The following is a 7,578-nucleotide window of genomic DNA, read 5'->3' on the forward strand; positions in this document are numbered from 1 at the left end:
GCTCGGGGTAAAGTTTCAGCACCACAAGCGGTAACCCCAAGCTACACTCGGGCTTACCATGCGGCGCTGCTCCGGGATCCCTTGATCACGTACCTTGTCCTGCGCTCCCGCGATGTTCCCCCTGCAGTGTCCCCGGCCATCTCCTCCGGCCCATGCCGGCATCTGTCTTCCGGGTTCCGTTCCCTGCGACGTCGGGACGTACGGGGGACGGAACTGGCGGGAAATTTGAAAATGACAAAAAGTGACATTCACTAAAATCACATAGTATAACATTCCTGTATCAACCCATTTCACATACATTGTGTCCCGAGTGCTTTGTCCGGCGCCCTGCCTGCATTTTTACTGTTCTTTCTGCCTGGAAACTGAGAAATGTCCATGGCGTCCAAAAAGCGTCCCTTTAGGTCAAAAGTGGTTTTAGACCGGCTAGAGAACAGCGATAGTAAATCAGAACCACTTGCAGAATTGAGTGATTATTATTATTATTATTATACAGTATTTATAAAGCGCCAATAGTTCGCTCAGCGCTGTACAATACAAAAGGGGGACAGAACATGTGACAGAACAATAACAATACAATGCAGAACATGAGGGGATCGAGGGCCCTGCTCTTTGGAGCTTACAATCTAGGAGGGAGGGGGTGGTGGTACAGGAGGAGATAGCTGTGGGGGATGGAGTGGTAGGAAGAGTGGAGGAGGTCGGCAAGTTAGCAGGGGGTGGGGTAGGCTTCCCTGAAGAGATGGGTTTTCAGGGTGCGCCTAAAGGTGAGGAGAGTAGGTGATAATCTGATGGGTTGGGGCAGGGAGTTCCAGAGGATGGGTGACACCCTGGAGAAGTCCTGGAGGTGGGCATGGGAGGAGGAGACCAGGGAACTAGAGAGAAGGAGGTCTTGTGAGGAGCGGAGTGTGCGTGCTGGGCGGTACTTGGATATTAGGTCGGTGATGTAGTTCGGGGCAGTATGGTGGACGGCTTTGTACGTCAGCGTTAGGATTTTGAATTTGATCCGTTGCGCAATCGGAAGCCAGTGGAGGGATTGGCAGAGGGGGGTGGAGGCCAGTGGAGGGATTCGCAGAGGGGGGCGGCGGAGACGGAGCGGTTGGAAAGGTGAATGAGTCTGGCAGCCGTATTCAGGATCGACTGAAGCGGGGATAGCCAGCGGCGAGGCAGGCCAGTGAGGAGGGAGTTGCAGTAGTCGAGTCGAGTGATAATGATTCGTGGGGGAAATTCATCATCAGACACTGAAAATGATTCTGCGACTGAGCTCAGCGATGTAGGAACTTGGCGTTATATTTCAAATTTCAGTATTTGTGGTTTGATTATATTATTGAATTAAATTTATTATTATTTTATTATTTTTTATGATTATTTCTTAAATTATAATTTATGATTTCATGTTTTAAATTGTATCATACCCGGGATGTTTACTAGACTCTTGTTCGGACAGATTTCAGTGAGTTATTCCTGAAAATTACAGGCCTACAATAAAAAAATTACATATTTCCATGCAAAAAAATATACTGCTTTGAGGACAGGAATATGGACATAATCAGACTGCTAGGGAGGTTAAGTCCTCCTATACACGAGATATTTTTACAGCGGCTGTTTTTGGCTTTTGACATTTTTTTCTACAGCCAGTAAACCCCCAGCGTGTTCTCCTGTTTCCATAGACACACAGACTGTAATCAATGTTTTTTGGCTGGAAAATAAAACCCCAGAAATAATGGGTTTCTAGAGGAGATTTTTTTAGCTGTAAAAATGCTCTAACACTGAAAAAATGGTTAAATGCATCAAACTGTCAATTTTGGGCATTTTTTTTAAGCAAAATTTTTTTTTTGTGTAAAAAAAAAAAAGCTAAAAATGGCTAAATGCTAAAAAAACTCAAATTTTTAATGCGACTTTACACAGCTAATGCTATCACCGTTATTAGAGCGCCTGGTATGTATATAGTTCACAAATCTATAATTTTTTGGGAGTGAGAGTACACTTGGTGAGTGGTTGCAGCAAACCCCGTTTTTGATTTGCTCACTTAGTGCCGTTATCGTTTGTTACTATAAAGCAGTGTTTCTCAATTCCAGTCCTCATGGATGCCCAACAGGTCATGTTTTCAGGATTTCCATTATTTTGCACAGGTGATTTGATCAGTTTCACTGCCTTAGTAATTACCACAGCTGTTTCATCTGAGGGAAATCCTGAAAACATGACCTGTTGGGGGTCCATGAGGACTGGAATTGAGAAACACTGCTATAAAGCAACGCACGAGTGTCACCTATTATCTTCTATCCTTAGTGCTCCCTTTACCTGACCTAGCTGTAACTATGTCCAAGATGATTTGACTTTTTTTACTTTTTGAATTGATGACACAACTTTAGAAAAGCAAAAATTATGTTGTAAATTATGGTTTTACAGAAAACACCAGAGATAGGAGCTTTACCCAGGCTCCCTTACTCAGATAGAAGGCGGCATGGAGGGGTTCGGTGAAGGTGTGGAGGTGTCTGATGAGGTCATTCAGCTGGTAGAAGGACAGACGGCCACCTTCATAATCCAGATATAATCCCAATCTCTGCACTGGAGACTCCAGGCCTAACTCCTGTAATTTGGAAAATGTTTACATGAATATTTCTTTTCAGCTATGCCAAAACTCCAGGACTTGTTATTACACCCCATACCAGACACACCTCCAGCTCTCTTTATACTGGGATAGCCAACCCCCACATCCCAATCCCCACAGTCACCAACCTCCACTTCCCAGTAATGTCTCCCATGGGAAAAACTCTCCATACTCATCACCTGACTGTACCGTGAACATCTCTATGGTAGTTTTGGTCTAATCATTGGTATTTCAGAGTGGGATGCTATTCTCAAGTCATTGGACATAACCACAAATCTATTGGCCGTTTTTTCATCCAACAGCAGACTGGTTGCATCCTGTATATCGGGATTGGTTTTTAATTGCATATTAGTGAGAAGATCAATTATAGATCTGTGCAACAGAAGAGAGATGACAAAAACATCCAGATCACAAACAGAAGATTCCTCCATATTATGGTCTCCTGTGTCCAGTTCCCGACCTTGTAGGACAGTTATTGGGTCCGTCATGTTACACAACTTCTTGACGTGACCGATTTTCCTGGACAACTCATCCTTCGGTTTCTCCATCTGTTTGATAAGATCAATGACAGATAATGAGACCTCCTCTACCTGCCTGGTGATCTCACTCAGGACTCTCTGTTCCCGGAGCTCCAGCTGTCTCCTGATATCCTCAAACAGGGAAGAGACTCTCTTCTTCTCATTGTCTGCTTTTTGTTGTACTTTTCCATTTTCATTCTGTAGATTTAGAATGTTATGCTCAGTTGCCTCTCTCTTCATAGTCATCTTTTCTAGAACATGTCTCAGTTTCTCCTTCTTCTTCTTCTTCAAAGCCTCCTCTAGAAGTTGCACATCGTGTCCTTCATGTTTCCCCACCAGACAGCAGGACACACATAGGCAGAGGGCATCTTTGGAGCAGTAATACTTCAGAAGCTCCTTGTGGATGGAGCATTTTCTTTTGCTGAAGGACGAGGTGGGTTCTATCAGCACATGGTCCACTGTCTTGTTGTGGGCTGTCAGGTGTTTATCACACATAGACGTCTCACAATGTAGACAAGTCTTGACAGCTCCTGCTGGAGAATCCACACAATACGTACAGAGGATCTCACTTTTCTCCTCCTTTTGTTGTGTAGATGTGAAGTTGTCCACAATGTTACACAGCCTCATTTTCTTCTTGTAAGGATATCCTATATACTCCTCTCTGTACTCTGGACAGGAATAAACTCCAAATCCCTCCTGTGTATCCAGAGCAGTCACAATGCAATCTCGGCAGAAGATGTGACCACATCTCAGTGGCTCCGGTTCCATATAAAGGTTCAGGCAGATGGAGGAGCTCAGCTCGTCTCCTAGAGCAGATGACACCATTCTGGGAAAAAGGAAGAGGAAACAAAATTAAAAATCTGTTTTCATAAAGGGAATGGAGGATTCACACGTTAATTCCTACAGAGAACCCAAAGCAAATGATTTTACTTATTGTATGTTACCAAGACTTCCAAAACAATAATGTACAGAGAAAGGCCACTTATCTATGGCTCATGGTTAGGTTTTAAATAGTTTGTAGCAAAACTATTGTACCATCAATTTGTTTGTGTTTGTGATAAGAAATATAGATTATGAGCTGGGGATTGGTAGTGGGTAGAAGGGCTCTTTCAGATCAGTGGTAATGCTTACGGACATCTGAAAAGTGATTTGTGATGGATCACTTTTAAATGGGAAGTATAGCAGCAGCTACAAGTGTTCAGGAGGTGCTACTGATGCACTTTTACATTGCACGACCGAGCTGCAACTGCAAGCCATGCGTTTTGCACTGCAGCCCCATTGATCTCAATCAGTGAGTTCGACAAGTGGTGCCACCTTGTCAAAATCTGCAGAGATAAAAATGCCACTGACACAGCATGTGTACAGATCCTTTGGGCTATAAATGTTAAGATGCTGGTTGGCAGCCAGCAAGGCCAAAACTGTGGGGGGCATGTGTCCCAGACTCCACATTGAGAAGGGCACCAATGCTGACAGGAGTAGTGAGAGTACCATCACTACTCCTGTCAGCTCAGTGCTGATTGTGAGGAGGAGAGAGCCAGGAGAAGGTGCAGGCCGTGCTCGCTCTCCTCCTCCTCCTTCCTGTCAGTGCACTGCCATAAAGAGGGCTCTAAAGCCCTGCACACCTCTCACCCAGCCCTTGGTTACTGAAAGCTGGGGTCCTAATAACCAATTGGCATCACTTATTTGGTTCACCCCAGCTCACAGGGGACAGAACGTCCCCATTTACGCTTGCTCTGCCTGTCATGTTTCACATGACTGTCATATGCCTTTAACCACTTCCAGACCGGACACTTTTACCCCCTTCCTGACCAGAGCAATTTTCACACTTTGAATGACAATTGCGTGGTCATGCAACACTGTACCCAAATGAATTTTTTACCATTTTTTTTAGACAGATAAAGCTTTATTTTGGTGGTATTTATTCACCACTGGGATTTTTATTTTTTTTGCTATGCAAATAAAAGTCCAAAAATTTTGAAAAATGTGTTTTTTTAATAAAATTTTGCAAATAAATATTTCATCATAAATCTTGGCCAAAATTTATTCTGTTATCTTTTTAGTAAAAAAAATTCCAAATTAGTTTATAACCAAAAATTATAATTTTTAAACATTTTTTTTTTACATTTTTATTTTATTTTTTTATATTATTATTTTTTTTTTTGTACATACTGTCACCGTAGCAGTACAGTGTCACCATGGTGACACTGTACTACTTGTGGGGGGTGATGAAGATTTTTTTTTTTTTTTTTTACACTGATTGCTTTTACACCCATATAGGATGTAAAAGCAATCATTTCTCTTTCTCTCTGTCTGCATTCTTGCACTCATTGAGAAGTACTGAGTGAGCTGTGATTGGTCACAGCTTGTCACATGGTACAAGGCTGTTGTGAATAGCCTTGTACCATGTGACCTCTGTGATCATTCACATATTTCACACGTAGTAAGCAATGATGACACAAGTGACATCTTGCTTACTACTTTGTATGTGATCACTGATTGGCCAATCAGTGATCACATGATCGGGACCTCGTACAGAGGTCCCGTCCGACGATCGGTGTTTCACTGTGTCCGGAGGACACAGCGGGCACCGGATCGCGGTGCTGCGCGCTCCCAGGGAGCGCGCACAAGCAGGGTGCGGGGAGGCCGTTTATAAACGGCCACCCGACCCTGCAGTGCCACCGTCCGGCCGTTTATATGCAACGGCCGGTCGGGAAGTGGTTACGTTTTTCTATTTTTTTTATGCTTCTCCCTTTCCTTTGGTTTAGTTCCTGCTGTATAGATAGCCCAACCCCCTTCCCAGCTCTAGCCTCATATCATGGAGCAGGACACATTATGATCTTTTGACCTATCGAATGTCCATTGTTGTAATATTCTCTCAGTTTATAGAATAAACTTCACAAGATCTACAAGGTGTAGTCTGGATCGAGTCACTGCCTGTGTTATTCAACTAAGATTGGAGTTATCGCTATCTCATCACAACTGTAAGTTACAGAGATCACACTATCAAAGCTCAGTTTGGAGAGACAGAACACTGCCTCTGAGCTCCTGCTGTGCTGCTACAACCAAGCTGGTTATGATAGGGGGCACACTGATGCAAGAGGGTACATTGATGTAAAGGGGGGGATGCTTATTTAAGGGGGTACTGATGTAAAGGGGAAGCTCTGATGCAAGAAAGGCATTATTATAAGGGAACACTGATGTAAGGGGGGATACGGATGTAAGATGGTTAATTGATGTAAGAGGGAACATGGATATAAAGGTGGGAACTGACATAAGAGGGGATACTGATACAAAGGGGGAAATTATGTGAGGGGGGCTTTGAAGTAATAGGGGACACTGATGTAAGGAGGGGTGACTGATATAAAGGGGGAAATTATGTGAGGAGGGTTTGAGGTAATGGGGGACACTGATGTAAGGGGGGGTGATTGATATAAAGGGGGTTTCTCTGATGCAAGGGAGGCACCATCATAAGGGGGAATTCATGTAAGAGGGGACATTGATATAAAAGGGGGGGAAGTGGTGTCAGGGGGGGCTCTGATGCAAGAGGGCAAACTGATGTAAAGGGGCATTGATGTAAGAGGGGACACTAATGTACTGTAAAGGGAGGCTCTGATGTAAGGAAGGCACTATTGTAAAGGGGGACACTGATGTTCAAGGGGACATTGATATAAAGGGGTAACTGTAGAGCTAAAATATAAGGTGACACACTGATGTAAGGAAGGACTCTGATGTGATGTAAGGGGGGCTCTGAAGTAAGGGAGGGCAATGATGTAAGGAAGGACGACAATGATGTCTCTGGTACAAGGAAGGCACACTTGTAAGGGGGAATTGATGTAAGAGGGGCCATTAATATAAAAGGGGGGAACTAATATACAAAAGGGGCTCTGAAGTAAGGAGGGGCTCTGACGTAAGAAGGGATTCTGATGTAAAAGGGGCACTGATGTAAGATGGGACAATGATGTAAGGCGGGGTGCACTGATGTAAGGAAGGATACTAATGTAAGGTATGGTATTGATATGAGGAGGCACACTGATGTAAGGCGGGACTCTGATGATAGGAAGGACTTTGATGTCAGGGAGGATTCTCAGGTAATGGGGGAAACTAATGTAAGGGGGGAACATTGATGCAATAGAATAATAATGTAAAAAAAAAAAAAGTAAAAAATAAATTTAAAAATGAAGAAAAAATAAAAACACTGACACCATCCTCTTTGGGGCTTGAACTAAGTCTGCCCCAGGTGAAAGAACATCTAACTTCACCACTGGCAGCCTGGGGGCAATAAAACCACAGTTCAGCCACCAGGTAGTACCAGCCCCCATGGTCACCAGTGTGAAAGAGTCCAAATTCTCCCTGGGGTAAGCAAGCTTTGTTTCACACATACCAGTCCAGGAATGTCTTGGCAAACAAATGCAACTTCAACAAACCTTAGCTATGTCTCGGCCCTTACTACACATC

General features: G+C 43.7%; 1 pseudogene; it reads right to left on the reverse strand.

Moving 5' to 3' along the window:
* Nucleotides 1-2,151: 2,151 nt before the first annotated feature.
* Nucleotides 2,152-3,948, reverse strand: LOC149429986 (nuclear factor 7, brain-like; annotated as a pseudogene).
* Nucleotides 3,949-7,578: the final 3,630 nt, after the last annotated feature.

This window comes from Staurois parvus, unplaced genomic scaffold, assembly GCF_062004578.1.
Source record: "Staurois parvus isolate SC_StPar_1 unplaced genomic scaffold, SC_StPar_1.0 ptg002668l, whole genome shotgun sequence".
Lineage (NCBI taxonomy): Eukaryota > Metazoa > Chordata > Amphibia > Anura > Ranidae > Staurois > Staurois parvus.